Below are 27,621 nucleotides of genomic sequence, written 5' to 3'. Positions count from 1 at the left end.
TTGCGATGCATCGTATAACGTTATATACTATTACGATATAACGTATAACGTTATATACTATTACGATATAACGTATAACGTTATATACTATTACGATAAATCATATTACGATATGTAGCATTATGTTATGACGTATTACGTTATATACTATTACGATATAACGTATAACGTTATATATTATTACGATGCATCGTATAACGTTATATAATATTACGATATAACGTATAACGTTATATACTATTACGATATAACGTGTAACGTTATATATTATTACGATGCATCGTATAACGTTATATACTATTACGATATAACGTACAACGTTATCTAGCATTACGATATAACGTATAACGTTATATACTATTACGATATAACGTATAACGTTATATATTATTACGATGCATCGTATAACGTTATATGATATTACGATATAACGTATAAAGTTATATACTATTACGCTATAACGTATAACGTTATATACTTTCACGATATAACGTATAACGTTATATATTATTACGATGCATCGTATAACGTTATATAATATTACGATATAACGTATAACGTTATATACTATTACGATATAACGTATAACGTTATATACCATTACGTATAACGTATAACGTTATATACTATTACGATTTATCTTATTACTTTATGTAGCATTATGTTATGACGTATTACGTTATATACTATTACGATATAACGTATAACGTTATATATTATTACGATGCATCGTATAACGTTATATAATATTACGATATAACGTATAACGTTATATACTATTACGATATAACGTATAACGTCATATACCATTACGTATAACGTATAACGTTATATACTATTACGATATAACGTATAACGTTATATATTATTGCGATGCATCATATAACGTTATATACTATTACGATATAACTTATAACGTCATATACTATTACGATAAATCATATTACGTTATGTAGCATTATGTTATGACGTATTACGTTATATACTATTACGATATAACGTATAACGTTATATATTATTACGATGCATCGTATAACGTTATATAATATTACGATATAACGTATAACGTTATATACTATTACGATATAACGTGTAACGTTATATATTATTACGATGCATCGTATAACGTTATATAATATTACGATATAACGTATAACGTTATATATTATTGCGATGCATCGTATAACGTTATATACTATTACGATATAACGTATGACGTTATATACTATTACGATATAACGTATAACGTTATATATTATTACGATGCATCGTATAACGTTATATGATATTACGATATAACGTATAAAGTTATATACTATTACGCTATAACGTATAACGTTATATACTTTCACGATATAACGTATAACGTTATATATTATTGCGATGCATCGTATAACGTTATATACTATTACGATATAACGTATAGCGTTATATATTATTACGATGCATCGTATAACGTTATATAATATTACGATATAACGTATAACGTTATATACTATTACGATATAACGTATAACGTTATATACTATTACGATATAACGTATAACGTTATATACTATTACGATATAACGTATAACGTTATATACTATTACGATATAACGTACAACGTTATCTAGCATTACGATATAACGTATAACGTTATATACTATTACGATATAACGTATAACGTTATATACTATTACGATATAACGTACAACGTTATCTAGCACTACGATATAACGTATAACGTTATATACTATTACGATATAACGTGTAACGTTATACATTATTGCGATGCATCGTATAACGTTATATACTATTACGATATAACGTGTAACGTTATACATTATTGCGATGCATCGTATAACGTTATATACTATTACGATATAACATATAACGTTATATAGTTTTACGATATAACGTAAAACGTTATATACTATTACGATGTATCTTATTACTTTATGTAGCATTATGTTATGACGTATTACGTTATATACTATTACGATATATCTTATTACGTTATGTAGCATTATGTTATAACGTATTACGTTATATACTATTACGATATAACGTATAACGTTAAATATTATTACGATGCATCGTATAACGTTATATACTATTACGATATAACGTATAACGTTGTATACTATTACGATTTATCTTATTACGTTATGTAGCATTATGTTATAACGTATTACGTTATATGCTATTACGATATAACGTATAACGTTATATGCTATTACGATATAACGTATAACGTTATATGCTATTACGATATAACGTATAACGTTATATAGTATTACGATATAACGTATAACGTTATATAGTATTACGATATAACGTATAACGTTATATACTATTACGATATAACATATAACGTTATATACTATTACGATATAACGTATAACGTTATATGCTATTATGATATAGCTAATAACGTTATATAGTATTACGATATAACCTTTAACGTTATATACTATTACGATATAACGTATAACGTTATATACTATTGCGATATAACGTATAACGTTATATGCTACTACGATATAACTTATAACGTTATATAATATTACGATATAACGTATAACGTTATATAATACTATGATATAACGTATAACGTTATATAGTATTACGATATAACGTATAACGTTATATGCTATTACGATATAACTTATAACGTTATATGCTATTACGATATAACGTATAACGTTATATACTATTACGATATAACGTATATCGTTATATGCTATTACGATATAACATATAACGTTATATATTATATTACGATATAACGTATAACGTTATATAATACTATGATATAACGTATAACGTTATATAGTATTACGATATAACGTATAACGTTATATAGTATTACGATATAACGTATAACGTTACATACTATTACGATATAACGTATAACGTTATATGCTCTTACGATATAACATATAACGTTATATGCTATTACGATATAACATATAACGTTATATACTATTACGATATAACGTATAACCTTATGTACTATTACGATATAACGTATAACGTTATATGCTATTGTGATATAGCTAATAACGTTATATAGTATTACGATATAACGTATAACGTTATATGCTATTACGATATAACGTATGACGTTATATAGTATTACGATATAACGTATAACGTTATATGCTATTACGATATAACGTATAACGTTATATGCTATTACGATATAACGTATAACGTTATGTACTATTACGATATAACGTATAACGTTATATGCTATTGTGATATAGCTAATAACGTTATATAGTATTACGATATAACGTATAACGTTATATGCTATTACGATATAACATATAACGTTATATAGTATTACGATATAACGTATAACGTTATATGCTATTACGATATAACGTATAACGTTATATACTACTATGATATAACGTATAACGTTATATAGTATTACGATATAACGTATAACGTTATATGCTATTACGATATAACGTATAACGTTATGTACTATTACGATATAACGTATAACGTTATATGCTATTGTGATATAGCTAATGACGTTATATAGTATTACGATATAACGTATAACGTTATATGCTATTACGATATAACATATAACGTTATATAGTATTACGATATATCGTATAACGTTATATGCTATTACGATATAACGTATAACGTTATATGCTATTACGATATAACGTATAACGTTATATAGTATTCGATATAACGTATAGCGTTATATGTTATTACGATATAACATATAACGTTATATACTATTACGATATAACGTATAACGTTATATAGTATTACGATATAACATATAACGTTATATACTATTACGATATAACGTATAACGTTATATGCTATTATGATATAGCTGATAACGTTATATAGTATTACGATATAACGTGTAACGTTATATAGTATTACGATATAACATATAACGTTATATACTATTACGATATAACGTATAACGTTATATGCTATTGTGATATAGCTGATAACGTTATATAGTATTACGATATAACGTATAACGTTATATAGTATTACGATATAACGTATAACGTTATATACTATTACGATATAACGTACAACGTTATCTAGCATTACGATATAACGTATAACGTTATATACTATTACGATATAACGTATAACGTTATATATTATTACGATGCATCGTATAACGTTATATAATATTACGATATAACGTATAACGTTATATACTATTACGATATAACGTATAACGTTATATACTATTACGATATAACGTACATCGTTATCTAGCATTACGATATAACGTATAACGTTATATATTATTGCGATGCATCGTATAACGTTATATACTATTACGATATAACGTATAACGTTATATACTATTACGATAAATCATATTACGATATGTAGTATTATGTTATGACGTATTACGTAATATACTATTACGATATAACGTATAACGTTATATATTATTACGATGCATCGTATAACGTTATATAATATTACGATATAACGTATAACGTTATATACTATTACGATATAACGTGTAACGTTATATATTATTACGATGCATCGTATAACGTTATATACTATTACGATATAACGTACAACGTATTCTAGCATTACGATATAACGTATAACGTTATATACTATTACGATATAATGTATAACGTTACGTACTATTACGATATAAATTATAACTTTAATATACTATTACGCTATAACGTATAACGTTATATACTATTACGATATAACGTGTAACGTTATATATTATTACGATGCATCGTATAACGTTATATAATATTACGATATAACGTATAACGTTATATATTATTGCGATGCATCGTATAACGTTATATACTATTACGATATAACGTATAACGTTATATATTATTACGATGCATCGTATAACGTTATATACTATAACGATATATCTTATCACGTGATGTAGCATTATGTTATAACGTGTTACGTTATATACTATTACGTTATAACGTATATCGTTATATATTATTACGATGCATCGTATAACTTTATATACTATTACGATATAACGTATAACGTTATATAGAGTTACGATATAACGTATAACGTTATATACCATTACGATATAACGTAGAACGTTATATAGTATTACAATATAACGTATAACGTTATATACTATTTCGATATAACGTATAACGTTATATACTATTACGATATAACGTACAACGTTATCTAGCATTACGATATAACGTATAACGTTATATACTATTACGATATAACGTGTAACGTTATATATTATTACGATGCATCGTATAACGTTATATAATATTACGATATAACGTATAACGTTATATACTATTACGATATAACGTATAACGTTATATACTATTACGATATAACGTACAACGTTATCTAGCATTACGATATAACGTATAACGTTATATATTATTGCGATGCATCGTATAACGTTATATACTATTACGATATAACGTATAACGTTATATACTATTACGATATAACGTATAACGTTATATACTATTACGATATAACGTATAACGTTATATACTATTACGATAAATCATATTACGATATGTAGCATTATGTTATGACGTATTACGTTATATACTATTACGATATAACGTATAACGTTATATATTATTACGATGCATCGTATAACGTTATATAATATTACGATATAACGTATAACGTTATATACTATTACGATATAACGTGTAACGTTATATATTATTACGATGCATCGTATAACGTTATATACTATTACGATATAACGTACAACGTTATCTAGCATTACGATATAACGTATAACGTTATATACTATTACGATATAACGTATAACGTTATATATTATTACGATGCATCGTATAACGTTATATGATATTACGATATAACGTATAAAGTTATATACTATTACGCTATAACGTATAACGTTATATACTTTCACGATATAACGTATAACGTTATATATTATTACGATGCATCGTATAACGTTATATAATATTACGATATAACGTATAACGTTATATACTATTACGATATAACGTATAACGTTATATACCATTACGTATAACGTATAACGTTATATACTATTACGATTTATCTTATTACTTTATGTAGCATTATGTTATGACGTATTACGTTATATACTATTACGATATAACGTATAACGTTATATATTATTACGATGCATCGTATAACGTTATATAATATTACGATATAACGTATAACGTTATATACTATTACGATATAACGTATAACGTCATATACCATTACGTATAACGTATAACGTTATATACTATTACGATATAACGTATAACGTTATATATTATTGCGATGCATCATATAACGTTATATACTATTACGATATAACTTATAACGTCATATACTATTACGATAAATCATATTACGTTATGTAGCATTATGTTATGACGTATTACGTTATATACTATTACGATATAACGTATAACGTTATATATTATTACGATGCATCGTATAACGTTATATAATATTACGATATAACGTATAACGTTATATACTATTACGATATAACGTGTAACGTTATATATTATTACGATGCATCGTATAACGTTATATAATATTACGATATAACGTATAACGTTATATATTATTGCGATGCATCGTATAACGTTATATACTATTACGATATAACGTATGACGTTATATACTATTACGATATAACGTACAACGTTATCTAGCATTACGATATAACGTATAACGCTATATACTATTACGATATAACGTACAACGTTATCTAGCATTACGATATAACGTATAACGTTATATACTATTACGATATAACGTGTAACGTTATATATTATTACGATGCATCGTATAACGTTATATAATATTACGATATAACGTATAACGTTATATATTATTGCGATGCATCGTATAACGTTATATACTATTACGATATAACGTATAACGTTATATATTATTGCGATGCATCGTATAACGTTATATAATATTACGATATAACGTATAACGTTATATACTATTACGATATAACGTATAACGTTATATACTATTACGATATAACGTATAACGTTATGTACTGTTACGATATAACGTATAACGTTATATGCTATTGTGATATAGCTAATGACGTTATATAGTATTACGATATAACGTATAACGTTATATGCTATTACGATATAACATATAACGTTATATAGTATTACGATATATCGTATAACGTTATATGCTATTACGATATAACGTATAACGTTATATGCTATTACGATATAACGTATAACGTTATATAGTATTCGATATAACGTATAGCGTTATATGTTATTACGATATAACATATAACGTTATATACTATTACGATATAACGTATAACGTTATATAGTATTACGATATAACATATAACGTTATATACTATTACGATATAACGTATAACGTTATATGCTATTATGATATAGCTGATAACGTTATATAGTATTACGATATAACGTGTAACGTTATATAGTATTACGATATAACATATAACGTTATATACTATTACGATATAACGTATAACGTTATATGCTATTGTGATATAGCTGATAACGTTATATAGTATTACGATATAACGTATAACGTTATATAGTATTACGATATAACGTATAACGTTATATACTATTACGATATAACGTACAACGTTATCTAGCATTACGATATAACGTATAACGTTATATACTATTACGATATAACGTATAACGTTATATATTATTACGATGCATCGTATAACGTTATATAATATTACGATATAACGTATAACGTTATATACTATTACGATATAACGTATAACGTTATATACTATTACGATATAACGTACATCGTTATCTAGCATTACGATATAACGTATAACGTTATATATTATTGCGATGCATCGTATAACGTTATATACTATTACGATATAACGTATAACGTTATATACTATTACGATAAATCATATTACGATATGTAGTATTATGTTATGACGTATTACGTAATATACTATTACGATATAACGTATAACGTTATATATTATTACGATGCATCGTATAACGTTATATAATATTACGATATAACGTATAACGTTATATACTATTACGATATAACGTGTAACGTTATATATTATTACGATGCATCGTATAACGTTATATACTATTACGATATAACGTATAACGTTATATATTATTACGATGCATCGTATAACGTTATATACTATAACGATATATCTTATCACGTGATGTAGCATTATGTTATAACGTGTTACGTTATATACTATTACGTTATAACGTATATCGTTATATATTATTACGATGCATCGTATAACTTTATATACTATTACGATATAACGTATAACGTTATATAGAGTTACGATATAACGTATAACGTTATATACCATTACGATATAACGTAGAACGTTATATAGTATTACAATATAACGTATAACGTTATATACTATTTCGATATAACGTATAACGTTATATACTATTACGATATAACGTACAACGTTATCTAGCATTACGATATAACGTATAACGTTATATACTATTACGATATAACGTATAACGTTATATACTATTACGATATAACGTACAACGTTATCTAGCATTACGATATAACGTATAACGTTATATATTATAGCGATGCATCGTATAACGTTATATACTATTACGATATAACGTATAACGTTATATACTATTACGATATAACGTATAACGTTATATACTATTACGATAAATCATATTACGATATGTAGCATTATGTTATGACGTATTACGTTATATACTATTACGATATAACGTATAACGTTATATATTATTACGATGCATCGTATAACGTTATATAATATTACGATATAACGTATAACGTTATATACTATTACGATATAACGTGTAACGTTATATATTATTACGATGCATCGTATAACGTTATATACTATTACGATATAACGTACAACGTTATCTAGCATTACGATATAACGTATAACGTTATATACTATTACGATATAACGTATAACGTTATATATTATTACGATGCATCGTATAACGTTATATGATATTACGATATAACGTATAAAGTTATATACTATTACGCTATAACGTATAACGTTATATACTTTCACGATATAACGTATAACGTTATATATTATTACGATGCATCGTATAACGTTATATAATATTACGATATAACGTATAACGTTATATACTATTACGATATAACGTATAACGTTATATACCATTACGTATAACGTATAACGTTATATACTATTACGATTTATCTTATTACTTTATGTAGCATTATGTTATGACGTATTACGTTATATACTATTACGATATAACGTATAACGTTATATATTATTACGATGCATCGTATAACGTTATATAATATTACGATATAACGTATAACGTTATATACTATTACGATATAACGTATAACGTTATATATTATTGCGATGCATCATATAACGTTATATACTATTACGATATAACTTATAACGTCATATACTATTACGATAAATCATATTACGTTATGTAGCATTATGTTATGACGTATTACGTTATATACTATTACGATATAACGTATAACGTTATATATTATTACGATGCATCGTATAACGTTATATAATATTACGATATAACGTATAACGTTATATACTATTACGATATAACGTGTAACGTTATATATTATTACGATGCATCGTATAACGTTATATAATATTACGATATAACGTATAACGTTATATATTATTGCGATGCATCGTATAACGTTATATACTATTACGATATAACGTATGACGTTGTATACTATTACGATATAACGTACAACGTTATCTAGCATTACGATATAACGTATAACGCTATATACTATTACGATATAACGTACAACGTTATCTAGCATTACGATATAACGTATAACGTTATATACTATTACGATATAACGTGTAACGTTATATATTATTACGATGCATCGTATAACGTTATATAATATTACGATATAACGTATAACGTTATATATTATTGCGATGCATCGTATAACGTTATATACTATTACGATATAACGTATAACGTTATATATTATTGCGATGCATCGTATAACGTTATATAATATTACGATATAACGTATAACGTTATATACTATTACGATATAACGTATAACGTTATATACTATTACGATATAACGTACAACGTTATCTAGCATTACGATATAACGTATAACGTTATATATTATTGCGATGCATCGTATAACGTTATATACTATTACGATATAACGTATAACGTTATATATTATTACGATGCATCGTATAACGTTATATACTATTACGATATAACGTACAACGTTATCTAGCATTACGATATAACGTATAACGTTATATACTATTACGATATAACGTATAACGTTATATATTATTACGATGCATCGTATAACGTTATATAATATTACAATATAACGTATAACGTTATATACTATTACGATATAACGTGTAACGTTATATATTATTACGATGCATCGTATAACGTTATATACTATTACGATATAACGTACAACGTTATCTAGCATTACGATATAACGTATAACGTTATATACTATTACGATATAACGTATAACGTTATATATTATTACGATGCATCGTATAACGTTATATGATATTACGATATAACGTATAAAGTTATATACAATTACGCTATAACGTATAACGTTATATACTTTCACGATATAACGTATAACGTTATATATTATTACGATGCATCGTATAACGTTATATAATATTACGATATAACGTATAACGTTATATACTATTACGATATAACGTATAACGTTATATACCATTACGTATAACGTATAACGTTATATACTATTACGATTTATCTTATTACTTTATGTAGCATTATGTTATGACGTATTACGTTATATACTATTACGATATAACGTATAACGTTATATATTATTACGATGCATCGTATAACGTTATATAATATTACGATATAACGTATAACGTTATATACTATTACGATATAACGTATAACGTCATATACCATTACGTATAACGTATAACGTTATATACTATTACGATATAACGTATAACGTTATATATTATTGCGATGCATCATATAACGTTATATACTATTACGATATAACTTATAACGTCATATACTATTACGATAAATCATATTACGTTATGTAGCATTATGTTATGACGTATTACGTTATATACTATTACGATATAACGTATAACGTTATATATTATTACGATGCATCGTATAACGTTATATAATATTACGATATAACGTATAACGTTATATACTATTACGATATAACGTATAACGTTATATATTATTACGATGCATCGTATAACGTTATATAATATTACGATATAACGTATAACGTTATATATTATTGCGATGCATCGTATAACGTTATATACTATTACGATATAACGTATGACGTTATATACTATTACGATATAACGTACAACGTTATCTAGCATTACGATATAACGTATAACGCTATATACTATTACGATATAACGTACAACGTTATCTAGCATTACGATATAACGTATAACGTTATATACTATTACGATATAACGTGTAACGTTATATATTATTACGATGCATCGTATAACGTTATATAATATTACGATATAACGTATAACGTTATATATTATTGCGATGCATCGTATAACGTTATATACTATTACGATATAACGTATAACGTTATATATTATTGCGATGCATCGTATAACGTTATATAATATTACGATATAACGTATAACGTTATATACTATTACGATATAACGTATAACGTTATATACTATTACGATATAACGTACAACGTTATCTAGCATTACGATATAACGTATAACGTTATATATTATTGCGATGCATCGTATAACGTTATATACTATTACGATATAACGTATAACGTTATATATTATTACGATGCATCGTATAACGTTATATAATATTACGATATAACGTATTACGTTATATGCTATTACGATATAACGTATAGCGTTATATATTATTGCGATGCATCATATAACGTTATATACTATTACGATATAACGTATAACGTTATGTACTATTACGATATAACGTATAACGTTATATGCTATTGTGATATAGCTAATAACGTTATATAGTATTACGATATAACGTATAACGTTATATGCTATTACGATCTAACGTATAACGTTATATAGTATTACGATATAACGTATAACGTTATATGCTATTACGATATAACGTATAACGTTATATGCTATTACGATATAACGTATAACGTTATATACTATTACGATATAACGTATAGCGTTATATGCTATTACGATATAACGTATAACGTTATATGCTATTACGATATAACATATAACGTTATGTACTATTACGATATAACGTATAACGTTATATGCTATTGTGATATAGCTAATAACGTTATATAGTATTACGATATAACGTATAACGTTATATGCTATTACGATATAACATATAACGTTATATAGTATTACGATATAACGTATAACGTTATATGCTATTGTGATATAGCTGATAACGTTATATAGTATTACGATATAACGTATAACGTTATATAGTATTACGATATAACGTATAACGTTATATACTATTACGATATAACGTACAACGTTATCTAGCATTACGATATAACGTATAACGTTATATACTATTACGATATAACGTGTAACGTTATATATTATTACGATGCATCGTATAACGTTATATAATATTACGATATAACGTATAACGTTATATACTATTACGATATAACGTACATCGTTATCTAGCATTACGATATAATGTATAACGTTATATATTATTGCGATGCATCGTATAACGTTATATACTATTACGATATAACGTATAGCGTTATATATTATTACGATGCATCGTATAACGTTATATAATATTACGATATAACGTATAACGTTATATACTATTACGATATAACGTATAACGTTATATACTATTACGATATAACGTATAACGTTATATACTATTACGATATAACGTATAACGTTATATACTATTACGATATAACGTACAACGTTATCTAGCATTACGATATAACGTATAACGTTATATACTATTACGATATAACGTATAACGTTATATACTATTACGATATAACGTACAACGTTATCTAGCACTACGATATAACGTATAACGTTATATACTATTACGATATAACGTGTAACGTTATACATTATTGCGATGCATCGTATAACGTTATATACTATTACGATATAACGTGTAACGTTATACATTATTGCGATGCATCGTATAACGTTATATACTATTACGATATAACATATAACGTTATATAGTTTTACGATATAACGTAAAACGTTATATACTATTACGATGTATCTTATTACTTTATGTAGCATTATGTTATGACGTATTACGTTATATACTATTACGATATATCTTATTACGTTATGTAGCATTATGTTATAACGTATTACGTTATATACTATTACGATATAACGTATAACGTTATATATTACTACGATGCATCGTATAACGTTATATACTATTACGATATAACGTATAACGTTGTATACTATTACGATTTATCTTATTACGTTATGTAGCATTATGTTATAACGTATTACGTTATATGCTATTACGATATAACGTATAACGTTATATGCTATTACGATATAACGTATAACGTTATATGCTATTACGATATAACGTATAACGTTATATAGTATTACGATATAACGTATAACGTTATATAGTATTACGATATAACGTATAACGTTATATACTATTACGATATAACATATAACGTTATATACTATTACGATATAACGTATAACGTTATATGCTATTATGATATAGCTAATAACGTTATATAGTATTACGATATAACCTTTAACGTTATATACTATTACGATATAACGTATAACGTTATATACTATTGCGATATAACGTATAACGTTATATGCTACTACGATATAACTTATAACGTTATATAATATTACGATATAACGTATAACGTTATATAATACTATGATATAACGTATAACGTTATATAGTATTACGATATAACGTATAACGTTATATGCTATTACGATATAACGTATAACGTTATATGCTATTACGATATAACGTATAACGTTATATACTATTACGATATAACGTATATCGTTATATGCTATTACGATATAACATATAACGTTATATATTATATTACGATATAACATATAACGTTATATACTATTACGATATAACGTATAACCTTATGTACTATTACGATATAACGTATAACGTTATATGCTATTGTGATATAGCTAATAACGTTATATAGTATTACGATATAACGTATAACGTTATATGCTATTACGATATAACGTATGACGTTATATAGTATTACGATATAACGTATAACGTTATATGCTATTACGATATAACGTATAACGTTATATGCTATTACGATATAACGTATAACGTTATGTACTATTACGATACAACGTATAACGTTATATGCTATTGTGATATAGCTAATAACGTTATATAGTATTACGATATAACGTATAACGTTATATGCTATTACGATATAACATATAACGTTATATAGTATTACGATATAACGTATAACGTTATATGCTATTACGATATAACGTATAACGTTATATACTACTATGATATAACCTATAACGTTATATAGTATTACGATATAACGTATAACGTTATATGCTATTACGATATAACGTATAACGTTATGTACTATTACGATATAACGTATAACGTTATATGCTATTGTGATATAGCTAATGACGTTATATAGTATTACGATATAACGTATAACGTTATATGCTATTACGATATAACATATAACGTTATATAGTATTACGATATATCGTATAACGTTATATGCTATTACGATATAACGTATAACGTTATATGCTATTACGATATAACGTATAACGTTATATAGTATTCGATATAACGTATAGCGTTATATGTTATTACGATGTAACATATAACGTTATATACTATTACGATATAACGTATAACGTTATATAGTATTACGATATAACATATAACGTTATATACTATTACGATATAACGTATAACGTTATATGCTATTATGATATAGCTGATAACGTTATATAGTATTACGATATAACGTGTAACGTTATATAGTATTACGATATAACATATAACGTTATATACTATTACGATATAACGTATAACGTTATATGCTATTGTGATATAGCTGATAACGTTATATAGTATTACGATATAACGTATAACGTTATATAGTATTACGATATAACGTATAACGTTATATACTATTACGATATAACGTACAACGTTATCTAGCATTACGATATAACGTATAACGTTATATACTATTACGATATAACGTATAACGTTATATATTATTACGATGCATCGTATAACGTTATATAATATTACGATATAACGTATAACGTTATATACTATTACGATATAACGTATAACGTTATACACTATTACGATATAACGTACATCGTTATCTAGCATTACGATATAACGTATAACGTTATATATTATTGCGATGCATCGTATAACGTTATATACTATTACGATATAACGTATAACGTTATATACTATTACGATAAATCATATTACGATATGTAGTATTATGTTATGACGTATTACGTAATATACTATTACGATATAACGTATAACGTTATATATTATTACGATGCATCGTATAACGTTATATAATATTACGATATAACGTATAACGTTATATACTATTACGATATAACGTGTAACGTTATATATTATTACGATGCATCGTATAACGTTATATACTTTTACGATATAACGTACAACGTATTCTAGCATTACGATATAACGTATAACGTTATATACTATTACGATATAATGTATAACGTTACGTACTATTACGATATAAATTATAACTTTAATATACTATTACGCTATAACGTATAACGTTATATACTATTACGATATAACGTGTAACGTTATATATTATTACGATGCATCGTATAACGTTATATAATATTACGATATAACGTATAACGTTATATATTATTGCGATGCATCGTATAACGTTATATACTATTACGATATAACGTATAACGTTATATACTATTACGATATAACGTACAACGTTATCTAGCATTACGATATAACGTATAACGTTATATATTATTGCGATGCATCGTATAACGTTATATACTATTACGATATAACGTATAACGTTATATACTATTACGATATAACGTATAACGTTATATACTATTACGATAAATCATATTACGATATGTAGCATTATGTTATGACGTATTACGTTATATACTATTACGATATAACGTATAACGTTATATATTATTACGATGCATCGTATAACGTTATATAATATTACGATATAACGTATAACGTTATATACTATTACGATATAACGTGTAACGTTATATATTATTACGATGCATCGTATAACGTTACATACTATTACGATATAACGTACAACGTTATCTAGCATTACGATATAACGTATAACGTTATATACTATTACGATATAACGTATAACGTTATATATTATTACGATGCATCGTATAACGTTATATGATATTACGATATAACGTATAAAGTTATATACTATTACGATATAACGTATAACGTTATATACCATTACGTATAACGTATAACGTTATATACTATTACGATTTATCTTATTACTTTATGTAGCATTATGTTATGACGTATTACGTTATATACTATTACGATATAACGTGTAACGTTATATACTATTACGATATAACGTATAACGTTATATATTATTACGATGCATCGTATAACGTTATATAATATTACGATATAACGTATAACGTTATATACTTTCACGATATAACGTATAACGTTATATATTATTACGATGCATCGTATAACGTTATATAATATTACGATATAACGTATAACGTTATATACTATTACGATATAACGTATAACGTTATATACCATTACGTATAACGTATAACGTTATATACTATTACGATTTATCTTATTACTTTATGTAGCATTATGTTATGACGTATTACGTTATATACTATTACGATATAACGTATAACGTTATATATTATTACGATGCATCGTATAACGTTATATAATATTACGATATAACGTATAACGTTATATACTATTACGATATAACGTATAACGTCATATACCATTACGTATAACGTATAACGTTATATACTATTACGATATAACGTATAACGTTATATATTATTGCGATGCATCATATAACGTTATATACTATTACGATATAACTTATAACGTCATATACTATTACGATAAATCATATTACGTTATGTAGCATTATGTTATGACGTATTACGTTATATACTATTACGATATAACGTATAACGTTATATATTATTACGATGCATCGTATAACGTTATATAATATTACGATATAACGTATAACGTTATATACTATTACGATATAACGTGTAACGTTATATATTATTACGATGCATCGTATAACGTTATATAATATTACGATATAACGTATAACGTTATATATTATTGCGATGCATCGTATAACGTTATATACTATTACGATATAACGTATGACGTTATATACTATTACGATATAACGTACAACGTTATCTAGCATTACGATATAACGTATAACGCTATATACTATTACGATATAACGTACAACGTTATCTAGCATTACGATATAACGTATAACGTTATATACTATTACGATATAACGTGTAACGTTATATATTATTACGATGCATCGTATAACGTTATATAATATTACGATATAACGTATAACGTTATATATTATTGCGATGCATCGTATAACGTTATATACTATTACGATATAACGTATAACGTTATATATTATTGCGATGCATCGTATAACGTTATATAATATTACGATATAACGTATAACGTTATATACTATTACGATATAACGTATAACGTTATATACTATTACGATATAACGTACAACGTTATCTAGCATTACGATATAACGTATAACGTTATATATTATTGCGATGCATCGTATAACGTTATATACTATTACGATATAACGTATAACGTTATATATTATTACGATGCATCGTATAACGTTATATACTATTACGATATAACGTACAACGTTATCTAGCATTACGATATAACGTATAACGTTATATACTATTACGATATAATGTATAACGTTACGTACTATTACGATATAAATTATAACTTTAATATACTATTACGCTATAACGTATAACGTTATATACTATTACGATATAACGTGTAACGTTATATATTATTACGATGCATCGTATAACGTTATATACTATTACGATATAACGTACAACGTTATCTAGCATTACGATATAACGTATAACGTTATATACTATTACGATATAACGTATAACGTTATATATTATTACGATGCATCGTATAACGTTATATGATATTACGATATAACGTATAAAGTTATATACTATTACGCTATAACGTATAACGTTATATACTTTCACGATATAACGTATAACGTTATATATTATTACGATGCATCGTATAACGTTATATAATATTACGATATAACGTATAACGTTATATACTATTACGATATAACGTATAACGTTATATACCATTACGTATAACGTATAACGTTATATACTATTACGATTTATCTTATTACTTTATGTAGCATTATGTTATGACGTATTACGTTATATACTATTACGATATAACGTATAACGTTATATATTATTACGATGCATCGTATAACGTTATATAATATTACGATATAACGTATAACGTTATATACTATTACGATATAACGTATAACGTCATATACCATTACGTATAACGTATAACGTTATATACTATTACGATATAACGTATAACGTTATATATTATTGCGATGCATCATATAACGTTATATACTATTACGATATAACTTATAACGTCATATACTATTACGATAAATCATATTACGTTATGTAGCATTATGTTATGACGTATTACGTTATATACTATTACGATATAACGTATAACGTTATATATTATTACGATGCATCGTATAACGTTATATAATATTACGATATAACGTATAACGTTATATACTATTACGATATAACGTGTAACGTTATATATTATTACGATGCATCGTATAACGTTATATAATATTACGATATAACGTATAACGTTATATATTATTGCGATGCATCGTATAACGTTATATACTATTACGATATAACGTATGACGTTATATACTATTACGATATAACGTACAACGTTATCTAGCATTACGATATAACGTATAACGCTATATACTATTACGATATAACGTACAACGTTATCTAGCATTACGATATAACGTATAACGTTATATACTATTACGATATAACGTGTAACGTTATATATTATTACGATGCATCGTATAACGTTATATAATATTACGATATAACGTATAACGTTATATATTATTGCGATGCATCGTATAACGTTATATACTATTACGATATAACGTATAACGTTATATATTATTGCGATGCATCGTATAACGTTATATAATATTACGATATAACGTATAACGTTATATACTATTACGATATAACGTATAACGTTATATACTATTACGATATAACGTACAACGTTATCTAGCATTACGATATAACGTATAACGTTATATATTATTGCGATGCATCGTATAACGTTATATACTATTACGATATAACGTATAACGTTATATATTATTACGATGCATCGTATAACGTTATATAATATTACGATCTAACGTATTACGTTATATGCTATTACGATATAACGTATAGCGTTATATATTATTGCGATGCATCATATAACGTTATATACTATTACGATATAACGTATAACGTCATATACTATTACGATAAATCATATTACGTTATGTAGCATTATGTTATGACGTATTACGTTATATACTATTACGATATAACGTATAACGTCATATACTATTACGATAAACCATATTACGTTATGTAGCATTATGTTATGACGTATTACGTTATATACTATTACGATATAACGTATAACGTTATATATTATTACGATGCATCGTATAACGTTATATAATATTACGATATAACGTATAACGTTATATACTATTACGATATAATGTATAACGTTACGTACTATTACGATATAAATTATAACTTTAATATACTATTACGCTATAACGTATAACGTTATATACTATTACGATATAACGTGTAACGTTATATATTATTACGATGCATCGTATAACGTTATATAATATTACGATATAACGTATAACGTTATATATTATTGCGATGCATCGTATAACGTTATATACTATTACGATATAACGTATAGCGTTATATATTATTACGATGCATCGTATAACGTTATATAATATTACGATATAACTATAACCTTATATAGTATTACGATATAACGTATAACGTTATATATTATTACGATGCAACGTATAACGTTATATACTATAACGATATATCTTATCACGTGATGTAGCATTATGTTATAACGTGTTACGTTATATACTATTACGTTATAACGTATAACGTTATATATTATTACGATGCATCGTATAACTTTATATACTATTACGATATAACGTATAACGTTATATAGAGTTACGATATAACGTATAACGTTATATACCATTACGATACAACGTAGAACGTTATATAGTATTACAATATAACGTATAACGTTATATACTATTTCGATATAACGTATAACGTTATATACTACTACGATATAACGTACAACGTTATCTAGCATTACGATATAACGTATAACGTGATATACTATTACGATATAACGTGTAACGTTATATATTATTACGATGCATCGTATAACGTTATATAATATTACGATATAACGTATAACGTTATATACTATTACGATATAACGTATAACGTTATATACTATTACGATATAACGTACAACGTTATCTAGCATTACGATATAACGTGTAACGTTATATATTATTGCGATGCATCGTATAACGTTATATACTATTACGATATAACGTATAACGTTATATACTATTACGATATAACGTATAACGTTATATACTATTACGATAAATCATATTACGATATGTAGCATTATGTTATGACGTATTACGTTATATACTATTACGATATAACGTATAACGTTATATATTATTACGATGCATCGTATAACGTTATATAATATTACGATATAACGTATAACGTTATATACTATTACGATATAACGTGTAACGTTATATATTATTACGATGCATCGTATAACGTTATATACTATTACGATATAACGTACAACGTTATCTAGCATTACGATATAACGTATAACGTTATATACTATTACGATATAACGTATAACGTTATATATTATTACGATGCATCGTATAACGTTATATGATATTACGATATAACGTATAAAGTTATATACTATTACGCTATAACGTATAACGTTATATACTATCACGATATAACGTATAACGTTATATATTATTACGATGCATCGTATAACGTTATATAATATTACGATATAACGTATAACGTTATATACTATTACGATATAACGTATAACGTTATATACCATTACGTATAACGTATAACGTTATATACTATTACGATTTATCTTATTACTTTATGTAGCATTATGTTATGACGTATTACGTTATATACTATTACGATATAACGTATAACGTTATATATTATTACGATGCATCGTATAACGTTATATAATATTACGATATAACGTATAACGTTATATACTATTACGATATAACGTATAACGTCATATACCATTACGTATAACGTATAACGTTATATACTATTACGATATAACGTATAACGTTATATATTATTGCGATGCATCATATAACGTTATATACTATTACGATATAACGTATAACGTCATATACTATTACGATAAATCATATTACGTTATGTAGCATTATGTTATGACGTATTACGTTATATACTATTACGATATAACGTATAACGTTATATATTATTACGATGCATCGTATAACGTTATATAATATTACGATATAACGTATAACGTTATATACTATTACGATATAACGTGTAACGTTATATATTATTACGATGCATCGTATAACGTTATATAATATTACGATATAACGTATAACGTTATATATTATTGCGATGCATCGTATAACGTTATATACTATTACTATATAACGTATGACGTTATATACTATTACGATATAACGTACAACGTTATCTAGCATTACGATATAACGTATAACGCTATATACTATTACGATATAACGTACAACGTTATCTAGCATTACGATATAACGTATAACGTTATATACTATTACGATATAACGTGTAACGTTATATATTATTACGATGCATCGTATAACGTTATATAATATTACGATATAACGTATAACGTTATATATTATTGCGATGCATCGTATAACGTTATATACTATTACGATATAACGTATAACGTTATATATTATTGCAATGCATCGTATAACGTTATATAATATTACGATATAACGTATAACGTTATATACTATTACGATATAACGTATAACGTTATATACTATTACGATATAACGTACAACGTTATCTAGCATTACGATATAACGTATAACGTTATATATTATTGCGATGCATCGTATAACGTTATATACTATTACGATATAACGTATAACGTTATATATTATTACGATGCATCGTATAACGTCATATACTATTACGATAAATCATATTACGTTATGTAGCATTATGTTATGACGTATTACGTTATATACTATTACGATATAACGTATAACGTTATATACTATTACGATTTATCTTATTCCTTTATGTAGCATTATGTTATGACGTATTACGTTATATACTATTACGATATAACGTATAACGTTATATATTATTACGATGCATCGTATAACGTTATATAATATTACGATATAACGTATAACGTTATATACTATTACGATATAACGTATAACGTTATATACCATTACGTATAACGTATAACGTTATATACTATTACGATTTATCTTATTACTTTATGTAGCATTATGTTATGACGTATTACGTTATATACTATTACGATATAACGTATAACGTTATATATTATTACGATGCATCGTATAACGTTATATAATATTACGATATAACGTATAACGTTATATACTATTACGATATAACGTATAACGTCATATACCATTACGTATAACGTATAACGTTATATACTATTACGATATAACGTATAACGTTATATATTATTGCGATGCATCATATAACGTTATATACTATTACGATATAACTTATAACGTCATATACTATTACGATAAATCATATTACGCTATGTAGCATTATGTTATGACGTATTACGTTATATACTATTACGATATAACGTATAACGTTATATATTATTACGATGCATCGTATAACGTTATATAATATTACGATATAACGTATAACGTTATATACTATTACGATATAACGTGTAACGTTATATATTATTACGATGCATCGTATAACGTTATATAATATTACGATATAACGTATAACGTTATATATTATTGCGATGCATCGTATAACGTTATATACTATTACGATATAACGTATGACGTTATATACTATTACGATATAACGTACAACGTTATCTAGCATTACGATATAACGTATAACGCTATATACTATTACGATATAACGTACAACGTTATCTAGCATTACGATATAACGTATAACGTTATATACTATTACGATATAACGTGTAACGTTATATATTATTACGATGCATCGTATAACGTTATATAATATTACGATATAACGTATAACGTTATATATTATTGCGATGCATCGTATAACGTTATATACTATTACGATATAACGTATAACGTTATATATTATTGCGATGCATCGTATAACGTTATATAATATTACGATATAACGTATAACGTTATATACTATTACGATATAACGTATAACGTTATATACTATTACGATATAACGTACAACGTTATCTAGCATTACGATATAACGTATAACGTTATATATTATTGCGATGCATCGTATAACGTTATATACTATTACGATATAACGTATAACGTTATATATTATTACGATGCATCGTATAACGTTATATAATATTACGATCTAACGTATTACGTTATATGCTATTACGATATAACGTATAGCGTTATATATTATTGCGATGCATCATATAACGTTATATACTATTACGATATAACGTATAACGTCATATACTATTACGATAAATCATATTACGTTATGTAGCATTATGTTATGACGTATTACGTTATATACTATTACGATATAACGTATAACGTCATATACTATTACGATAAACCATATTACGTTATGTAGCATTATGTTATGACGTATTACGTTATATACTATTACGATATAACGTATAACGTTATATATTATTACGATGCATCGTATAACGTTATATAATATTACGATATAACGTATAACGTTATATACTATTACGATATAATGTATAACGTTACGTACTATTACGATATAAATTATAACTTTAATATACTATTACGCTATAACGTATAACGTTATATACTATTACGATATAACGTGTAACGTTATATATTATTACGATGCATCGTATAACGTTATATAATATTACGATATAACGTATAACGTTATATATTATTGCGATGCATCGTATAACGTTATATACTATTACGATATAACGTATAGCGTTATATATTATTACGATGCATCGTATAACGTTATATAATATTACGATATAACTATAACCTTATATAGTATTACGATATAACGTATAACGTTATATATTATTACGATGCAACGTATAACGTTATATACTATAACGATATATCTTATCACGTGATGTAGCATTATGTTATAACGTGTTACGTTATATACTATTACGTTATAACGTATAACGTTATATATTATTACGATGCATCGTATAACTTTATATACTATTACGATATAACGTATAACGTTATATAGAGTTACGATATAACGTATAACGTTATATACCATTACGATACAACGTAGAACGTTATATAGTATTACAATATAACGTATAACGTTATATACTATTTCGATATAACGTATAACGTTATATACTACTACGATATAACGTACAACGTTATCTAGCATTACGATATAACGTATAACGTTATATACTATTACGATATAACGTGTAACGTTATATATTATTACGATGCATCGTATAACGTTATATAATATTACGATATAACGTATAACGTTATATACTATTACGATATAACGTATAACGTTATATACTATTACGATATAACGTACAACGTTATCTAGCATTACGATATAACGTATAACGTTATATATTATTGCGATGCATCGTATAACGTTATATACTATTACGATATAACGTATAACGTTATATACTATTACGATATAACGTATAACGTTATATACTATTACGATAAATCATATTACGATATGTAGCATTATGTTATGACGTATTACGTTATATACTATTACGATATAACGTATAACGTTATATATTATTACGATGCATCGTATAACGTTATATAATATTACGATATAACGTATAACGTTATATACTATTACGATATAACGTGTAACGTTATATATTATTACGATGCATCGTATAACGTTATATACTATTACGATATAACGTACAACGTTATCTAGCATTACGATATAACGTATAACGTTATATACTATTACGATATAACGTATAACGTTATATATTATTACGATGCATCGTATAACGTTATATGATATTACGATATAACGTATAAAGTTATATACTATTACGCTATAACGTATAACGTTATATACTATCACGATATAACGTATAACGTTATATATTATTACGATGCATCGTATAACGTTATATAATATTACGATATAACGTATAACGTTATATACTATTACGATATAACGTATAACGTTATATACCATTACGTATAACGTATAACGTTATATACTATTACGATTTATCTTATTACTTTATGTAGCATTATGTTATGACGTATTACGTTATATACTATTACGATATAACGTATAACGTTATATATTATTACGATGCATCGTATAACGTTATATAATATTACGATATAACGTATAACGTTATATACTATTACGATATAACGTATAACGTCATATACCATTACGTATAACGTATAACGTTATATACTATTACGATATAACGTATAACGTTATATATTATTGCGATGCATCATATAACGTTATATACTATTACGATATAACGTATAACGTCATATACTATTACGATAAATCATATTACGTTATGTAGCATTATGTTATGACGTATTACGTTATATACTATTACGATATAACGTATAACGTTATATATTATTACGATGCATCGTATAACGTTATATAATATTACGATATAACGTATAACGTTATATACTATTACGATATAACGTGTAACGTTATATATTATTACGATGCATCGTATAACGTTATATAATATTACGATATAACGTATAACGTTATATATTATTGCGATGCATCGTATAACGTTATATACTATTACGATATAACGTATGACGTTATATACTATTACGATATAACGTACAACGTTATCTAGCATTACGATATAACGTATAACGCTATATACTATTACGATATAACGTACAACGTTATCTAGCATTACGATATAACGTATAACGTTATATACTATTACGATATAACGTGTAACGTTATATATTATTACGATGCATCGTATAACGTTATATAATATTACGATATAACGTATAACGTTATATATTATTGCGATGCATCGTATAACGTTATATACTATTACGATATAACGTATAACGTTATATATTATTGCAATGCATCGTATAACGTTATATAATATTACGATATAACGTATAACGTTATATACTATTACGATATAACGTATAACGTTATATACTATTACGATATAACGTACAACGTTATCTAGCATTACGATATAACGTATAACGTTATATATTATTGCGATGCATCGTATAACGTTATATACTATTACGATATAACGTATAACGTTATATATTATTACGATGCATCGTATAACGTCATATACTATTACGATAAATCATATTACGTTATGTAGCATTATGTTATGACGTATTACGTTATATACTATTACGATATAACGTATAACGTTATATACTATTACGATTTATCTTATTCCTTTATGTAGCATTATGTTATGACGTATTACGTTATATACTATTACGATATAACGTATAACGTTATATATTATTACGATGCATCGTATAACGTTATATAATATTACGATATAACGTATAACGTTATATACTATTACGATATAACGTATAACGTTATATACCATTACGTATAACGTATAACGTTATATACCATTACGTATAACGTATAACGTTATATACTATTACGATATAACGTATAACGTTATATATTACTGCGATGCATCGTATAACGTTATATACTATTACGATATAACGTATAACGTCATATACTATTACGATAAATCATATTACGTTATGTAGCATTATGTTATGACGTATTACGTTATATACTATTACGATATAACGTATAACGTTATATATTATTACGAT

Source organism: Bombus terrestris, chromosome 10 (genome assembly GCF_910591885.1).
Source record: "Bombus terrestris chromosome 10, iyBomTerr1.2, whole genome shotgun sequence".
In the NCBI taxonomy this organism is placed as follows: Eukaryota; Metazoa; Arthropoda; class Insecta; order Hymenoptera; family Apidae; genus Bombus; species Bombus terrestris.
Note: the sequence above shows the minus strand (reverse complement) of the source record.